This window comes from Leopardus geoffroyi, chromosome B1 (assembly GCF_018350155.1).
Source record: "Leopardus geoffroyi isolate Oge1 chromosome B1, O.geoffroyi_Oge1_pat1.0, whole genome shotgun sequence".
NCBI lineage: Eukaryota > Metazoa > Chordata > Mammalia > Carnivora > Felidae > Leopardus > Leopardus geoffroyi.
The window spans coordinates 28,472,577-28,493,208 of record NC_059327.1 but is presented as its reverse complement, the minus strand read 5'-3'; the positions used below and the strand labels follow the sequence as shown (position 1 = coordinate 28,493,208).

General features: G+C 37.0%; 1 protein-coding gene and 1 pseudogene across 4 annotated transcripts in view; both read right to left on the bottom strand.

Moving 5' to 3' along the window:
- The window catches only part of WRN (WRN RecQ like helicase), a 154,340-nt gene that overhangs the window by 122,620 nt on the left and 11,088 nt on the right, over positions 1-20,632 (bottom strand). The gene's annotated exons all lie outside the window — the stretch shown is intronic.
- On the bottom strand, positions 18,183-18,322 carry LOC123596664 (annotated as a pseudogene).

Sequence of the window (20,632 nt, the reverse complement as noted above, 5' to 3'; positions counted from 1 at the left end):
CTTCTCCTTTTCTTCTACTGAGAAATATGTTAACTTCTTCTGATAATATAAATAAGTCTGGAATACAAATGATCTTTTTATATCAAGTATTTCAATAGACTTGTGTTAAAGCTCTGTCACAGGTATACACGGAGTTTGCTCTATACGTATTATTAATTCATCTTTAGGATTCAGATGATACCAATTAAATGTCACTTCTAAAACTATTTTAACTTCACTCTCCCAAAGCTGATTTTTTACTCTGAAGCCATAAACTTTGTCAGTACATGTTAATATATTTTCCGCGCGATCATTGTCCTTTTAAGTTATTTCAGGTGCTCAAAATTTGGTCAGTTAAGGACACCATTCATTGAAGACACAACTATACTTCCACAAATCTGCAAAGTAAGAACCATTCACCATTTCATAATCCGAAATTTTCTTTGAGCTTATAAATCTTCCTTTGGACAGATACTTCATAACTGAAATAGCTTACATTTCTTCACCTAAGGCTGAAGAGAAGGTACTATAGCAGCTTAGATTTCATTAGGTTCATCATTTTTATGACTTCATTCAATGTGGAACTCAGAACTACACACCAATTTTAATATATAGGAGCTTCTCTGTGAATAAGACCACTTAATACTTAGAAGAGTATTGAACTTAAAGTAAAGCCTAAACCTTACTGTTATTACCAGTCCCAAACTGCCGCTGTTTCCATAATATCTAGTATGTTTCCAAATATTCCCTTGAATATTTTAGTTTTGAAACTTCTTTGCCAAGCAAATAATGTCCTTTCAGGCATTTTTCTTCAAGGAGTCTATACAGCTTTCTAAGCAAGGCCCATTACCAACATTTATGGATTCACATCTGCAATTAACAAGTTTTTCATTAAATAATCTTTTGAATGAGTACTGTCTTCTATGCCTTTGACAAATCTTAAACATATCTTCCTTTTTTTGGTAAATGTTTATTTTACTTTTCAGAGAATGTGCACACAGGGGAGCAACAGAGGATCCAAAGTAGGCTCTGTGCTGACAGCAGAGAGCCTGATGTGGGGCTCAAACTCATGAACTGTGAGAGATTATGACCTGAGCCGAAGTTGAATGCTTCAGCGACTGAGCCATCCAGGCGTCCCTTAAACATATCTTATAATAGAATAATTTAAAATGGCAACTTTTACATTCCCTTTGCCTTATTGATCCCAAACACAGTGTTCTACACAGGCAGGAAATAAGAACAAATTTGGCTGGGCTTTACCAGCCTCTTGAGCTCAATCTGATTATCACAATCTAAAAAGTATTTTGTTCTTATTTTGTGCTCAAAGATGATTTCAAAGGTTCAAACTATTTTTAGATTTATGAAAAGATACCACAGTATTTTGTTTGACACCCCTATTTGTTTTGATTTAGTCTGAAAAGTAAAGAATTGGGGAAACACCATATAATTCTGAGATATTTCTTTACTTTATAGCCTAATTATTGAAGAAATATTTACTATCACATTTAACTCATGAATCAGATAACTTTCCAGCTTTAATCAATTAGACATTACAGAAGGAAAGTAAATATCTGCAGAAATAAAATTTATTTGAATATAAAGCACTCAAAAATAAAGTACTTAAAATACTGTCTTTAATTCCTTAGGAAAAGTTTTTTGTCAATTATTGAGTTTATCTGAATTCTCAAGTTTTTAAACAAATCTTATCCCAAGGTACTTCTTTAGTTAAAAAGAGTAAACAAAAACAACATACTGCAATATTTTTCATTTAGTTTATTTTTTATTTTTTTTTTTTTTATTTTTTTTTTTTTTTTAGAGACAGAGCATGTGAACAGGGAAAGGGGCAGAAGAAGAGAGACAGAGAATTTTAAGCAGGCTCCACACTCAGTGGGGAGCCCAACACTGGGCTCAATCCCACAACCCTGGGATCATGACCTGAGCTGAAATCAAGAGTCAGATGTTCAACTGACTGAGCCACCCAGGTGGCCCAATAATTTAAATTTTTAAAACAAGTAAAATACACTGTAATCAAAAATATGTTTAAGTGAGGGGCACCTGGGTGGCCCAGTCAGTTAAGCATCCAACTTCAACTCAGGTCATTATCTCACACTTCCTGAGTTCAAGCCCCACATTGGGCTCTGTGCTGACAGCTCAGAGACTGGAGGCTGCTTCAGATTCTGTGTCTCCCTCTCTCTCTGCCCCTACCCTGCTTGTGCTCTGTCTCTCTCTCGCTCTAAAATAAACACTGGGGAGCCTGGGTGGCTCAGTAGGTTAAGCATCTAACTTCGGCTCAGGTCATGATCTCACAGTTTCTGGGTTTGAGCCCTGTCGGGCTCTGTGCTGACAGCTCAGAGCCTGGAGCCTGCTTCGGATCCTGTGTCTCCTTCTCTCTCTGCCCCTACCTGCTTATGTTCTATCTCTCTCTCAAAAATAAATAAACATTAAAAAAAAATTTTTTAATAAATAAATAAACATTAAAAAAACTTAAAAAGATATCTTTAAGTGAGCTTCTCAAAGGCCTATCTTTCCCTTACTGAATCAATGGAATTGCATTATGTTCAATTATTGATTATTTTTAGATATAAGCAATAGTTTAAATTAAATAAACATATTATGAAAGTCTATCACAATCAGGGTTTCACAAACTATCACATCAAAAAGACCATCATAAATAAATAAAAATTAAATAACAAGAAAATTAACAAAATTCATTGTTTTCTGTTAGAAAATACTAAATATAATACAATAAGAATTAGCTAACAATCATGATCTTTTCTGTTAGCAGTAAGATAATTATGAAAATTGAGACAAAAATGAAAGAATTTCATGTACACAAACACATATAGCTTTCCCAATTATTAAATAACATACACATATACAATTAAAATAATAACTAGCGGGGCACCTGGGTGACTCAGTCAGTTAAGTGTCTGAGTTTGGGTCAGGTCATGATCTCATGGTTCATGAGGTCAAGCCCCCCATCAGGCTCTGCGCTGTCAAATTTTCTCTCTCCCTCTCTCTCTGCCCATTCCGCTCGCACTCTCTCCCAAAAGGAATAAAAATAAATAATAAAATAAAATAAAATAATAATTAGAATGGAAATTATTTAAAAGGAAAAGTCAGGAGGAAGTTACTACATAACACAGCCACAGCACACAACTCTGTCTGACCATGTTTACTATGCATAGCCATGCATGTTACTTAACTCAAGTAGTTTACAAAAGGATCGCCATCTAGAATAACCTTCAAATATAATTTCACCTATTATGAATCTTTGAATGTTTCACAAAATGCTTTTATATGTTTGAACGCTATAAAAAGTATGCAACCATCAAAATCTTGCATGCCCGTTCATTATGCTACAGCACAAATTAGAAGCAACTAACTGCTCCAGCTAACTCTTGCCAATAGTCAACATGGACACAGTGTTGCCAGGCCTTCCAATTTTTCCAAAGAACATGAATAATGCACGTTCCTGTGCAATCCTCCATTTGATAGCAATACCCAAGACTACTCTACAGGCCAAATTTTGGCCTGCAGACCTCCCAATTTACAACCTCTGCTATAGACAGATCAGTACTAGCAGCTGGTGTGGGTATCCCTATAAATTTTTTTAAGTCAATATCCAGTTACAAATCATTATTTGAGTGAAATACTTGGGTATATTTTTGTAGGTACACTACAGAAAGAGTGGTAGCAAAACCTAGGAATATGCTAACAAATGGAGTTTCCTTTATAAATTGTTTTTTAATGTTTATTTATTTTTGAGAAAGAGACACAGAGTGTCAGCGGGGGAGGGGCAGAGAGAGAGAGAGAGAGAGAGAGAGAGAGAGGGAGACACAGAATCCAAGGCAGTCTCTAGGCTCTGGGCTGTCAGCACAGAGCCTGATGTGGGGCTCAAACCCACGAACCGTGAGATCATGACCTGAGCTGAAGTCGAAGTCAGACGCCTAAACGCCTAAGGGAGCCACCCAGGCCCCCCTGGAGTTTCCTTTAAAGAAGGATACAAAGACCACAGAGAGGTTGGCTGGACCACCTACTTCGTCAGGGCAGTAGCAAGTGAATTATCCTAATAAGGGAGCACATCTCCTTTGTACCTCCATTTCTGAGTCTACTGTGTCAACTCACAGCAACCTGGAGCATCACTCCACTTTTCTCTATGGCTTCCATAATAATGCTAGCAGCATGCTCACAAGAAATTTACTTTCCCAAGCTGTAGAACTGTGAGTAAAAACTATGAGCCCAGAGTGAGGCACTGACCCACTTCCTCCTATCCACCTACTATCAGTATCAACCATATGTTTTATCAGTCAAATTATTAAAAGGACTGGTTTGTTGGTCTGGTGTGAAAATTACTATGTTGAACCAGAGCTGAAGCTACATGGAAGATAAGCCATCTTCTTCATGAAGGCAGACCAAGGAAGTATTTTACCACACTATCAACATTTCCCTTAAAATATCTATTTCTCATACCATTTTACACATAGTTTCATTTTTAAGAATTAATCTTACCAAAAAAACCAGCACTCCTCAGAAAGATTTATATACAAGGATAGTCATACTTGTCATATACAACAGTATTTAAGGTATATATTATATAACGTAATATACAATATATATAATGATAAAGAGTTGAAAATAGACATGTCCAACAACGGTAAAAATAGTTAAATAATGAATTATGGTACATCCATAAAACAGAGCACTATGCAGCCACTAAAAACATATTCTTGGGGCACGTGGGTGGCTCAGTTGGTTGAGCGTCCAACTTTGGCTCAGGTCATGAGCTCGAATTCATGAGTTCAAGCCCCACATCGGGCTCACTGCTTTCAGCCTGCCAGTGCAGAGCCCACTTCAGATCCTCTGTCCCCTTCTCTCTGCCCCTCCCTTGCCTGCACTCTCCCAAAAATAAATAAATATTAAAAAAGTTTTTTAAACATATTCTTATAATTTATCAAGTGAAAAAGCAAGTCAGACTCTAAGTTTACACAATAAATGTGTATTTTTCTATGTGTATATATACATATTCTATACAGACATGTACATATACATATACATATATACAAACATTCATACATATACATATATTTACATGTAATAAATTTTTAAAGGTCTGGAGCAATGTATACCAAAATATTAGCTGTTATCCCACCACTGAAGATAGTTTTCAATTTTCTTCTTTATACTTTTCTAAACGTTCCAAATTTTTGATAAGAACATATATTACTTTCAGCAATCAGGAGGGAAAACTAAACCAATAAAAGAGGGAAAAGTTTTTGTTTTTTTTAATGAACAACTAAGGCTACATTTTTTTGTACTATAGAGTAAGAGCCAACTTTTTCTCTATAGAGTCAGATAGTAAATATTCTATTCAGACATTGTGGCACAAATGCCATAAGTAATACTTAAGTAAACACAGCTATGTCCTAATAAAACTTTAAAGACAATGAAATCTAGATTTATAAAATTTACCAAAATGTTATTCTTCTTTTGATTTTTGTTCAGTCACTTAAAAATGTGAAAACCATTTAGCTCATAGTCAGTGAAAACCATTTAGCTCAAACCAAAAGCAAGCAGCAAATCAAATGTGCTCCACAAGTTAGCCAACTCCTATGACAGAACACAAACAAAATGGTGGAAGACTGGAAAATGTCCAGTGCTACTGGTATTAACAACTACAGCTATTTTTTAATTACCATAATACACTGATAAAATACTTAATAAGAATACAACTTCTTAGTAAAACCTTTTTGATATATCACTTGCAAAATGAAATTAATGATAGCAGAATGAGTGGGTTTACTATAGAGGGTTAGTAATATTAGCCAATTAAATGTTAAGAGATTATCTCCCCAAATTATAAATGACGTTTTGAAAACATTCATCTTAAATGATTTTATTTGACATCAATTAGACAGTAGGACAAGCTGTCTACTGAGGGCAGTTCAAGTGCCTTTTAGTTCATGGCAATAGAAATACACCTATAAGATTCAAGATTTAAATCAGACCAAATACAGGAAAATTAAGACCAACTGCATCATATTAACTAAGAAGGGATAGCTTTTTAATCATCTATAGAGCTTTTAAGTCACATTCTACTTCACTCAGAGTAGAAATTCGTCTCAAGAGTACAACATTTTGGGTGCCTGGGTCAGCCTCAGTCGGTTAAGTGTCCAACTCTTGACATTGGCTCAGGTCATGATCTCACAGTTTGTGAGTTGGAGACTCGCATGGGGCTCTGAGTTGATGGTGCAGAGCCTGCTCAGGATTCTCTCTCTTCTCTCTGCCTCCTGCTCTCAAAATAAATAAATAGACTTAAAAAAAAAAAAAAAAGAGGACAACACTTTCCCACTTAGAATGCTATCATCTTCTAGAAAATGGACAAACTCCTGTTTCTTAGAAAGCTGGGTTTCAGTGGAGCAGCTCAGAGATGTCTTTGTTCCTAAAACCTTTAACTAAGCTAAGGAAATTAATACCTGTTACCATGGTAACTGACTTGCCTAACTGCTTGAGGGCTAAACTGAATCCCAACCTTTCTGAAAAGTGTTTAAAAAAAAAACAACAACAACAAAACACTGTTAAGTTACATGATACCTACAGATAACCACGTCCAGGAAAAAATTTTTAGTAAGTAGTTCAGTGTTTAACTGATAGGCAATTATACTGTTTAACGTGAACAAATTTCTACCTACTATCTAAAATAGTTCACTTCTATTTGTTCAAAATATGTAAAGGCTAATCTGATAAAATGTTTTTATAAATTTTGATTTAGTCAAAAATCAAGAATGTTTACAATGACTCTGAAATCTGCTAACCAAATGTCATAAAAGAGTGGTCATGGTATGGGGTGCCTGGGTAGTTCAGTCAGTTAAGCATCCAGCTTCAGCTCAGGTCATGATCTCATGGTTCATGAGTTCAAGCCCCGTATCGGGCTCTGTGCTGACAGCTCAGAGCCTGGAGCCTGCATCAGATTCTGTGTCTGCCTCTCTCTCTGTCCCTCCCCTGCTTGTGCTCTGTCTCTCTCTCTCAAAAATAAATACTAAAAAAAAAAAAAAAAAAAAAAAAATTTTTTTAAGTAGCCATGGTATATAAGCTGTAATTTCAATTTTTCATTTTGGGCATTTATGCAAATTTTACAAATATCCATTAAGTTTCACAATATTTCTCGGAGGAAGAAAACTCTATGACCATCACCGTATAACAAAGGAATTTCTATCACAAAGGAAAACTAATAACAAAGACTAACTGATTTTGCAAAAGTTAGCAGACTGCTCTCATATTAAACATTATACTATTAAGGGGCACCTGGATGGCTCAGTCAGTTAAGCGTCTGATTCTTGATTTCCAGTTCAGATCATGATCTCACGGTTCGTTTGTGAGTTCAAGCCCCGCATCAATGCAGAGCCTGCCTGGGATTTTCTCTTTCCTTCTGTCTCTTGGCCCTTCTCTGTTTGTGTGTGCTCTCTCTCTTGAAATAAACACACAAACTTAAAAAAAATTATATTATGAAGAGGCAGAAGACTAGAATGGAAAGAAATCTGGGCTTGGAGTCAGAAAACCTAGGCTCCCACATTGCTTTGTGTCAAGAAAATTATCCAAAAGTTAAATTATCCAAAAGTTAAGTTAAAAGAGAAGGCAGTACATCCTTTCAATGTCATATAGGAACACAATCTCGTCCAAAGATAACTTTCATTAGAGAATATACCTTTATAGGACTTGCTATTTACTACTGATTAAAAACTGAGACTCTGTGAAGTTACTTGTTAACTTTAAGTTTTTTGTCTGGTTAAGAAGCAATTGAATTCTGTCATGTAGAAAAGAAAATGTCTGTAGGGATAGCTTTGTAGTTGACCCAGCAATCTTATTCCAAAGTTATTTCTCCAATGTCTACATGTAATGGTCAATTTTACAGGTCAACTTAAGTAGGCTAAGGGGTTACCTGGCCCAGAGCTGGCTGAACATCAATTCTAGGTGTGTCTGGGAGGGTGTTTCCAGAGGAAACTAGCATTTGAATAGAACTTTGTAAAGACTGCCCTCACCAACAAGAGTAGGTATAATCCGATCCATTGAGAACCTCCATAAAACAAAAAGGCAGAGAGAGGGCAGATCTGCTCTCCACTTGAGCTGAGACGTCCTTCTTCTCTTGCCCTCCCACACCACACTCCTCAGTTCTCAGACCCCCCCTAGGAGGGGCACTTAGACCACTGGCTCCTCTGGTTCTTAGGCCTTCAGATTTAGACTGGAACTACACCACTGGTTTTCCTAGACCTCCAGCTTGCTGACAGCAAACTACAGAATTTCTAGGCCTCCATAATTGCATGAACCAATCCTTCGTAATAAATCTCTTCCTAGAGGTGCCTGGCTGGCTCAGTCGGTTAAGCATCCGAGTCTTGATTTTGGCTCACATCATGATCTCACAGTTTGTGAGTTCCAGCCTTGTGTTGGGCTCCACACTGACAGATTCTCTCTTCCTCTCTCTCTGCCCCTTCCCCATCACTCATGCTCCTGCGCATACTCCCTCTCTTTCTTTCAAAATAAATAAATAAACTTAAAAAAATCTTTTTCTATATATCTATATATATCCTACTGGTTCTGTTTTTCTGGAGAACCCTAATATACTATATAATCTCTGTTCCTCTTTGAACAAATTTTATCTCCTGCTGGTTCCCTAATTAGTGAACTGAATGTGACATCTGTTGATTCTGTACTTGTATGAGAATCGGTCTTTAATATTTTGGAAAATTACACTTTGACGCTTGGCCACTTAGTATCCATGTGACTTTGGACAAGTCACTTTACTTTCTGTTTTCGTTTCCTCATCTGTAACATGGGATTAAATTCCTAATATATTACTTGCCTTATTACATTATTATTATATATTATATCACTTGCCTTACCAACCATGGCATCAATATAAAGATAAGCAGTGATAAACAGGACGTTACATCTTTCAATCTACAGTTATACATAAGTTGGTATATCGATAGTGTTAGCTAGGATGCAACAGAAAGTTACTCAAATTACAGTTCTGATAGCAATCAAGCAGAAGGGAGAAAGGGAAGGGACAAAAGCAGGGAAGGAATGTATTCAGCTTTACAGAACCAGCAGTGTGGCCAAGGAGACACCCAGCCAGGTTGTTTCACCTGGTGGTCCCTTGTGGGGTGTTTCATCTGATAGCCTCTTATGTGAACCAGTTTGAGCCCTTGTGGATGAGTTGAGGACCTGCGCAGAAGCCCCGGGTTGTCCTGAAGCCCCGGGTTGTCCTGGGTTAGCTCACTGTAATACAAAGATTTCCTCCTATGGGAGGGGTTTTCTGCCATTTTTTGAAGAGACGATGTATGTATGCACTAGCACATTGACATGCTAGGTATGCACAACTGAACTAAAGTGCCTAAGTAACAGAATATGTATAAGTTCCTTAAAGTATATGCAAGCTCCCTGCCTCTACCCCCAAATACACAGAATAAAAGCTTCCTGTACAACCCCACAGGGAGACAGTGCTTTTGAGACCTAGCTCCCTGACTCCTTACTTATAACAGGTAATAAAAAGTTCTTTGCCTTCAACACTTCCTTGGGTTGTGTTCAATTTAATGCACCCCAAGAGGCAAATCCCTTGAGTTCAGTTACAAGAGAAATTGTGATAGATCTTCTACTGTTACTATACCTCATTCCCTTCAGTGTACTGACAGGAATCAAGTGAAGATACCAAATCCATGCCAACTAGACAAGGTATATTAAAGTTATTAAAAATTAATTAAGCAGAGAAGTGCTTTATCAACAGAACGTTCTTTAAATGATAAATTCAAATAGAGGAGAGAAAATGGATTCATTTTCCAAAAAGACTTCATTCTTACCCATTAGACCTGACCCAGAGTATAGTTTTGATACTGTAAAAGTATATTTAGGAGGTTTCCAAATATAATCTAAATTACAACAGTAATAGTCACATACTCACCTTTTTGTGCATGTACAAAATAAGAATGAATTAAAAAAGTCTCAATGACTTATAAGTTATAAAATGGGACTAATAAGTATTTACAAAATAATTTAACACAGAGAGCTTATAAAACCAAAGCAGCTTAAATGCTTCAGCAATTCAATTTGGTTATCAATGCCTTAATTTTGGCTAGACTCTCTGGGTTTCATCTATATAGTTATATTCTTTTTACTGAGAGGCAGCTTCTAGTCAAAACGTCTTTCAAATTTAATCAACAATGCAATGAACTTTAAACATTCTGGGTTTGCATAAAAATCCTAAAAGAAAACAGGTGGTTAACTCTTGGACATCAATCTTAGCAATATTTTGGGGATCTGAATTCTCAAGCAAGGGCAACAAAAGCAAAAAACAAAACCAAAAAACAATTGGGACTACATCAAATTAAAAAGCTTTTGCACAGTAAAAGAAACCACCAACAAAACAAAAAAGCAATCTATTGAATAGAACAAGATATTTGCAAATGATACATCCAATAAAAGGCTTATATCCAAAATATACAAAGAAATCATACAACTCAACACCAAAAAAAAAAAAAAAATGTGATTAAAAAAAAAAAGGGGCAGAGGATCTAAACAGACATCTTTCCAAAGAAGACATCCAGATGGCCAACAGACACATGAAAGATGCTCAACATCGCTAATCATCAGGGAAATGCAAATCAAAACCAAAATGAGATATCACCTCACATATGTCAGAATGGCTAGTATCAAAAAGACAAGAAATAACAAGTGTTGGTAAGAATGTGGAGAAAAGGGAACCCTTGTGCACTGCTGGTGGGAATGTAAATTGTACATTTAGCCACTATAGAAAACAGTATAGAGGTACCTCAAAAAATTAAAAATAGCAATACCCTACAATCCAGGAATATCACGACTGGGTATTTATCCAAAGAAAATAAAAACACTAATTCAAAAGGATACATCCCGATTTTTATCACAGCATTATATACAATATCCAAGATAGGGAAGAAACCTAAGTGTCCATCTAAGGATGAATGAAAAAAGAATGAAAAAGGTGTGCAATGGAATACTACTCAGCCATAAAAAGGAATGAAATCTTGCCATTTGAGACACCATGGATGGCCCTGGAGGATATTTTGCTAAGTGAAATAATTCAAAGAAAGACAAATCCCATACCAAAATACCAGAAATAAGACTCATAAATACAAAAAGCAAAGTGGTGGTTGCCAGAGGGGAGGGGTGCTGAGGAACAGACAAAATGGATAAAGGGGATTAAGAGGTACAAACTTCCAATTATAAAATAAATAAGTCACGAGCATGAAAAGTACAACATAAGGAATATAGTTAATAATATTAGAATGACTTTGTATGGTGACAGATGGCAACTACACCTGCTCTGGTGAACATTTTGTAATGTGTGCACAGCTGACCCTTTAACAATATGAGGGTTATGGGCACCAACCCACCACACAGTCAAAAATCCACATATAATTTTTTACTCCCCCAAAACTTAACTACTAATAGCCTACTGTTGACAGGAAGCCTTACCAATACTATAAACAATTAACAAATATTTTGCATAAGTATAAAGTAAGCTAGAAAAAAAATTAAGAAAATCATAAGGTGGAGCCCCCAGGTGGCACATTTGGTTGAGCATCCAACTCTTGATTTCAGTCACAGTTCTCACAGTTATGAGTTCTCACAGTTATGAGATCAAGCCCTGCTTTGGGCTCCCTGCTTGAGATTCTCTCTCTCCCTCTCCCTCTACCCCTCCCAACTTGCTCTTCCACTCTCTGTCTCTCTCAAAAAAAAAAAAAAAAAAAAAAAAAAAAGAAGGAAAGAAAAAAGACACAAATCATAAGGGAAATACATTTATGGTATTGTGCTATATTTATTAAAAGTATTCATGTACAAGTGGATGCACTCCATTCAAAACCATATTGCTCAAGGGCCAATGGTAAATGTTGAATCGCTACGTCATACACCTGAAACTAATAATATTATATGTCAACCGTACTTCAATTAAAAAAAAATCTAGATTTAGGGGTGCCTGGGTGGCTCAGTCGGTTAAGCATCTGACTCTTGATTTTGGTTTACGTCATGATCTCACGGGTCGTGAGATCAAGCTCCCTACCCCCACCCCGGGGCTCTACACTGACAGGACAGAGCCTGCTTGGGATTCTCCCTCTCTGTCTGCCCCTTGCACAGCTCGCACTTGCAAGCACAAGCACCTGTGCACTCTCTCTCGCAAAAATAAACAAACATTAAAAGATTCTGGGCTTGATTTCTTTTTATTTATTATGTTACATATTTTCTAAAAATTGTAACCTCACCCTTTGAGTGTATCTATACTTAGTAATATACTAGCAACTAGTTTATGTGTGCATGCACACACACACACGCACACACACACACACACACGCACACATGCACATATACCCAATCTATAATTCACTTTAGGAGTTCCAGTGGTACAATCGGTTAGCATGTGGTACTTATAGAATTCATTTTAGAAGATATAATTTATAAGGTATTCTTCTGTACTGTTTTAGAGAATTCTTTCTACTTTTCAATGTACTACTAGGAATAGGAGGGGGTAGAGGAAAACAAGAGAAACCAAACAATCCATGACAAAGCCCTCATTAAATCCCTAATTAAAGAGGCTTTCAAGACTTTCATTAATCCATTGCTAGACTTCGGCTAATCGTCATTTCCTCCCAAATAACCCAGGCAAGCAAACTAGAAAAGCTAAATAAAATCACCTATTAGCATTTGGTTTGGCTATAGTAAGTTACTGAAATTTTAAAAAGTAATAGAATGTTTTTTTGACAGACCCATTCCTTTATTATAGATACGTACCAAATTTTCATAACTATCAAATATTATATAATATGATTCATATTAATAAGGTATAAATAAAAATTTGTATTAATAAAGTCAACTGAAATAAAGTGTAAATGAAACCAATCAAATATAATAAAATGCCATTAAAACGCTAGCAACAGGGGAAAGGATAAAGCCTCACTCTATGCTGTGTCATTGTGAGAAGCCGCACTGCCCATAAACCAGGAACACGACTTGACCTGAACTGAGTCCATAGCTCATGAAGTGCTTTATAACTGAATTTCACTACCCAACTGAATAATTCATTATTTTTAATGAATTTCCTCTGTTCTGTAAGTAGCTACAGCCAGTCAGCTGAAATCAACCATTATAAAATGGGAGAAACTGCAGAGAAAGTTTTCAAGTAAGTCAATTTAAAACTTGCTTAGGGGGCGCCTGGGTGGCGCAGTCGGTTAAGCGTCCGACTTCAGCCAGGTCACGATCTCGCGGTCCGTGAGTTCGAGCCCCGCGTCGGGCTCTGGGCTGATGGCTCAGAGCCTGGAGCCTGTTTCCGATTCTGTGTCTCCCTCTCTCTCTGCCCCTCCCCCGTTCATGCTCTGTCTCTCTCTGTCCCAAAAATAAATAAACGTTGAAAAAAAAAAATTAAAAAAAAAAAAAAAAAAAAAAAAAAAAAAACTTGCTTAGGCTGCCTATTTTTCCTTTTACATTTATTCCTGTTACTTCACATGGCCTGAGATGGAATTTCATCGGACTCATTATCAAGTGTACATTGATGGTTGCCTGCCCACCATCCATTCCATCCTGCACCCTTTTTACAGTACCATAAATTTAATTTAGAAAAGACTAGTTATTTACCCACAAAGCCAGTATGCTTTAGGAAAACTGCCCTCACTCCCAGCTCCCATGAGAAACCCAAGTGATCTAAAGGTAACCTCATGCCCTTTGGGACAATGATGATTCAGAAACTCGGGTTAAACTCAAGGCATTCCCCCAAATTTGGCTTAAGAATAAAATATACAACCTAATTTAGGCCAATGAGACACAAGAAGAAGGTTCCTGAAGATAATACTGTCTTGCACTGGTAAGAAAGTGATTTGAAGAGATGCCCTCTATTTGAGAATGTGAAGTCTGGGCCATCTACAGCCATTCTGCTACTACAGTGGAAGTCAGCTGGAGGAGAAAACCATCTTAAATAGAAATCCAAAACACAGAAGAAAGCAAAGACGAGAGTGGAGTCACAGTCGATGGACAAAGCCAGATTAACTAATCAGCCCTGCCTTAGCCTTCACGTTACATTTTAATAATATATTTCCTTATTTTTTTAGCCTGTTGAAAGAAGTTTCCTGTGCCTACATTCTAGTAACACACAAATATAACTGAAAATAAAATTGTGTGGTTAATCCTTTTCTTTAATTCCTTATCTTAAATAAAAATGAATTATAAAGATAAAATAGCCAAAGTATACAACAAAAGTTTCATAACTTCATATGTAGAGTTTCGAAAACTTTTAAAATAACAATAAGAATCAAAATAACAGTAAATAGCAATTTAACAGAAACTTACAGCAACTAAGTGGGAGTAATATTTAACTTCAGGATGCAAAGCTCTGCAATCCACTGTGTTGAAATTCAGCAATGCCACACAGAAAGAAAAATGCATGGGGCACCTGGGTGGCTGTCGGTTAAGCATCCAACTTTGGCTCAGGTCGTGATCTCGCGGTTTGTGGGTTTGAGCTCCACGTCGGGCTCTCCACTCTCAGCGAGGGGCCCACATCGGATCCTCTGTCTCCCTCTCTCTTGCCCCACCTCCCTCTCTCTTGCCCCACTGGTCGTTCTCTCTCTCCCTCAAAAATAAACATTAAAGACTTTTTTTTTTTTTAAAAGAAAGAAAAATGCCTAAGTTTTACCACAAGACCAGTAAGTGTGGGAGGAAGGGTGAAAAATAAAAATGTAGACTGGGTAAAAAAGACGTTGGGAAACATACATAATTCTGAAAGCAACCATAAGTTTATCCAATGCAAATCTTTCATAAGAACCTCTTAAAACAGGATGAATTTATATAAAATGAATAAAAGAGGGGCACCTGGGTGGCTCAGTCAGTTAAGCATCCGATTCTTGGTTTCGGCTCAGGTTATGATCTCATGGTTTCATGAGTTTGAGCCCCACGTCTGGCTCTGCACAGGCAGCACAAAGCCTGCTTGGGATTCTCTCTCTCCCTCTCTCTCTCTCTCTGTCCCTCTCCCCACTCATGCTGTCTCTGTCCCTCTCAAAATAAATAAACTTAGAAAAACTTTTAAATGAATAAAAGGAAAAATCAGCAATTTTGTGATTATACACCTCCTAGAAGGCAAAAGTTATTGTCTAGTCCAATTGTCTTTCTATTGTACTTCAGTGCCTTCATTTTATGAATGAACAGCAAAAGCAGATCAGGTGCCAGTAGGCAATGCCTCATGCTGCAAGTCAAAATTTCTAGAAGAAGAAACAAAGCTTTGGTATTTTTTCCAAAGGCATCTATCAATGCTACCACAGACTACGAATATCTCCCATCCCTCTATCCTCTGGGCTTCAACGAGCCTAAAAAGGGGGTGAATCTCTGCCCTCCCCTAGCATATCAGACTAAAGATGGAAGAAAAGATCATAAAAATGTAGAGATAAGAAAATGGAAGTCAGAAAGTAACAAAGATTTAAAGTAGGCTTAGGAGAGAAGGTCACTGGTTTCACATATTTTTGGGAAAATGTGAAATTATACTAATTACTTATTTTCCCATGAAGAAATTATTCAACAACCATCCTCTTTCTTAATTCTCCCATTTTTAAGCATTTTATCAAAAAAAAAGATCAACTTTAAAAGAGGTTGACTGCTACTACTAACCAGCTTTTACAAGAGACAAGCTTAACTCTTATCAAAAAGCTAAAGTCTCCTAAAATAAGTAATTTTTTCCATTGTATCATGAGGGTATCTTATTTGATTAAAAGGAACAAATATTCTGAATGACCAGATTCATGATAAGCCTACCCAAAGTAAGTACTTCTTTATATATGAGCAAGAATCAATTTGAAAATATAATTTATATCTGAAATCAATAAAAGCAAAACGACAACCTACCAAGAAATAAACCTAACATAAAACATAGAGACCCATTTTAAAGACAACTAGAAAAGTTTACTAGGACGTCCAAAAAGGGCTATTTGACACATTTAGTTTCTGGATGGTTAGTCTCAAAATTGTAACCACATTAATTAAATCAGTACACTCAAGAAGTAATACCACGAAAAAATGTCAGCAGGAGTTTTCATCAAATCACACAAGTTTATATTAAAGTTCTCTAGGAAAAGAAAATGCTGAAAAGTAGTAAATATTTTTTTGAAAAATAAGACCAATAAGGGGAAGCTCACTCTGAATATGAAATGGTACAAAACAACAGTAATTCAAATTATGTGGAATTGGTATAAAAAGAGATACAAATCAACAGAATAAAATATACCATGTTCTGAAACAGATCCATGCAAATATAGAAATCTGACATACCATAAAGGAGATTTCTCATCTTCAAGAAAGAACAAAGTACTCAATGAATGAGGCCAACAAAACTGTCTGTAATTCTGATACACCAGTGTCAGCAAAAATTTTAAAGATTAACCATATACAATATATTTGCAAGAGAACAGGAACCAGCCTTATCATTTTCAAAGACATTTTGAAGACATTATCAACATTTTAAACTGCATACCCTTTAAGCCTGCAATGAGATCTATCCTATGGAAATACATGCATACATGCACAAAGATGTATACATTATATCAGTCTGTAATAACAAAAATACTAGAAGTAATTAGTAGGGTAAATTAACACCTAAATAAATGACATATCCAAAAAAGAACTCAAACTCCACACCCAAAAAACAAAAACATCCAGTGAAGAAATGGGCAGAGGACATGACTAGACACTTTTCCAAAGGAGACATCCAGATGGCTAACAGACACATGAAAAGATCATGTGTTTTCACATCACTTTTCATCAGGCAAAATGATGAAACATCATCAACATCACTCACCATCAGGCAAATACAAATCAAAACCACACTGAGGTACCACCTCACACCCATCAGATTGGCTAAAATTAACAACTCAGGAAACAACAGATGTTGCCAAGGATGCGGAAAATGCACTGCTGGTAGGAATGCAAACTGGTGCAGCCACTGTGGAAAAAAATGTGGAGGTTCCTCCAAAAATTAAAAATAGACCCACCCTATGACCCACCAGTAGCACTGCTAGGAATTTACCCAAGGGATACAGGAGTACTGATGCATAGGGACACTTGTACCCCAATGTTTATAGCAGCACTCTCGACAATAGCCAAATTATGGAAAGAGCCTAAATGTCCATCAACTGATGAATGGATAAAGAAATTGTGGTTTATATACACAATGGAGTACTACGTGGCTATGAGAAAGAATGAAATATGGCCCTTTGTAGCAACATGGATGGAACTGGAGAGTGTGATGCTAAGTGAAGTAAGCCATACAGAGAAAGACAGATACCATACGTTTTCACTCTTATGTGGATCCTGAGAAATTTAACAGAAACCCATGGGGGAGGGGAAGAAAAAAAAAAAAAAAAAGAGGTTAGAGTGGGAGAGAGCCAAAGAATAAGAGACTCTTAAAAACTGAGAACAGGGGCGCCTGGGTGGCTCAGTCGGTTAAGCGGCCGACTTCGGCTCAGGTCAGATCTCACAGCCCATGAGTTCGAGCCCCGCGTCAGGCTCTGTGCTGACAGCTCAGAGCCTGGAGCCCGTTTCAGATTCTGTGTCTCCCTCTCTCTCTGCCCCTCCCCTGTTCATGCTCTGTCTCTCTCTGTCTCAAAAATAAATAAACGTTACAAAAAAAATTAAAAAAAAAAAAACAACAACTGAGAACAAACTGAGGGTTGATGGGGGGTGGGAGGGCGGGGAGGGTGGGTGAGGGTATTGAGGAGGGCACCTTTTGGGATGAGCACTGGGTGTTGTATGGAAACCAATCTGACAATAAATTTCATATATTGAAAAAAAAATAATTAACAACAACAACAACAAAAAATAGACCTACCCTATGCCCCAGCAATTGCACTACTAGGGATTTATCCAAAGGATATAGAAATGCTAATTTGAAGGGGCATATGCACCCCAATGTTTATAGCAGCACTATCAACAATAGCGAAATTATGGAAAGAGCCCAAATGTCCATTGACTGATGAATGGATAAAGAAGATGTGGTGTACATACACACACACACACACACACACACACACACAAATGGAATATTACTCAGCAATCAAAAAGAATGAAATCTTGCCACTTGCAAAAATGTGGATGGAACTAGAATGTATTATGCTAAACGAAATAAGTCAATCAGAGAAAGACAAATATATGATTTCACCCATATGTGGAATTAAAGAAACACAACAGATGAACACAGGGGAAGGGAAGGGAAAATAAGATAAAAACATAGAGGGAGGCAAACCATGAGATTCTTCACTTGATCTCAGCCAAAAGGCCGAGAAGCAATAAACCATAAGAGATTCTTAAATACAGAGAACAAACTAAGGGTTGCTGGAGGGGAGGTGGATGGGGGGATGGGCTAAACGGGTGATGGGCATTAAGGAGGGAACTTTGTTGAGATGAGCACTGGGTGTTAAATGTAAGTGATGAATCACTGGATTCTACTCCTGAAACCAATACGTTATATGTTAACGTATACTAACTTGAATCTAAATTTTAAAAGTAAATAAACAATGACACATCCATAATACAGAATAAGAAGTTCATAAAAAAATACAATAGAACTACTGACAAGTTCTATTAACATACGTAAAGTCAAACAGGAAAAACTAAGTATAAGTAGTAGTTACCATTTAAATTTTAAAATACAAAATGAGGGGTGCCTGGGTGGCTCAGTCGGTTAGGTGTCAGACTTTGGCTCAGGACATGATCTCACAGTTCATGAGTTTGAGCCCTGCATCAGGCTCTGTGCTAACAGCTCAGAGACTGGAACCTGCTTTAGATTCTGTGTCTCCCTCGCTCTCTCTACCCCTTCTCCACCTCCCCTCTCAAAAATAAACAAACATTAAAAAAACTTATAAAAATAAAAATGAAATTCTATTTAAAATTTAAAATACAAAATGTAAATGCAAAGAACAATCCAGAAGGATATGTATCAGTGAACAGGGATCCCTATAGGGAAAAAAATGGAATTGAGGTCAGGTATGTGAAGGGAGAGTTTTAAGATTCTATAATTTGTTTCTCAACAACCATATTTCTCTCTCCCACCCTCCCTCTTATCTACCTCCTTCTTTCAATCTGAGAGTAATATGAGCCTCTGTAAATAATGAAATCAATAGTGACTTATATTTTTCCAACTTGGGATGCTGAGGATAAACAAATTCTCATGGTTTTAATAAAATCATGAATGAGAGGAGCAAAAATAGGCTGATTACCTTAACACTAGAAAGAAGGAAGTAACAAACCCATTTCGCCCTCCCCTCCCCCCCCCCCCCCCCCCCCGCCAATGTTAACAGCAAAGTTTTTTCGATGAGAATAACCTCATCGCCAGTACCAGGAATGAAACCCAATTGTTTTAAGATCAGTGGGGAAATTCTATTCCCCTTACCATATAACCAATTCAGGGGCAGGAACTAAAGCCTAGGTCTCAGTTCTCTGGTCTCCATCCTTTGTCCATAACTGTCAAATGCAAAGTGGTCCTCAGGATTCTCTTTACAATGTATAAGATGGGATGCTTTTGCTCCAGCTAGACATGAAGGAAGAAATATATCACCATGGTTGATGCACACAGCCATCTTACAGCCATACAAGAAACTGCTCCAAAAGTAAAGCACTTTCTTGCCTTCTGCATGGAAAAGGGTCAAGCACAGGGCCAGAAAAAATAGTCAGAGCTCTAACTGAACTTGCCTTCAGGTCACTGTATCTTAGGATATATCAATTAAATAAGCTAAACTTTTATCGCTAAAGCCAGTTTGACTTGGGTTTTTCATTAGTTGCAATGATAACATCCCTGTTGATGGGACGGAATAAATAAAATCTAATACTACTTCTTGAACTGATTTTTTAAAGACTATACAGAATTCCATTTTCTTTATCATAATTTCTTTAACTATTCCCTATTGATGACAGTTTACTTACAAGTTTTATCACAAATAATGGTCAATGAACACCCTTATGTGTATCTTTAGGCATTCATATTATTATTTCTATAGGATGGATTCCTAGACATGAAATTGCTAAGTCATGGAATACTCCTACCTCTCTGCCTGCTTTCCACCAATAAATTATTCACAACCCTGAGAGAGAAGACAAGGCAAAGAAGACTACACAGAAAGCCAGGAAAAATTCCTACAGAAGCCTTTGGTGAAAGACTTCAAATTAACAACTAAGAAAAGATGCCATCCATCACCTGCCACTCTTATAAGAACACTTTGGTCAAAGAACAGAAGTCCATGAAGGCGTGGTGGGTTGACTATGAGTTGCAATATATCCATATGTAACTCAATATCTAACTTTTCAGTGTTGGGTATAGAACAAGTTGGTGATATTTGAGTTGCATGTTAATGGACCATCACCATCACCATCAGTATTATAATCATTTATATCTACATCCTACCTCTTTTCCTCTCTACTTGTCCAAGGGCTTACAACGTTTGATGCAAAATTTCCAAAGACAGTGCCTCTCAGTTTTCTGAGTAGGTCTCCAATTGTCTTGCCTACACCCTGCTCTGCTCATTTGTTCCCATAGGGATGCCATGTCATTACCAATGACTGAATCCTTCCATAATCTCAATTCTAAGCATCTCATTCTCTAATC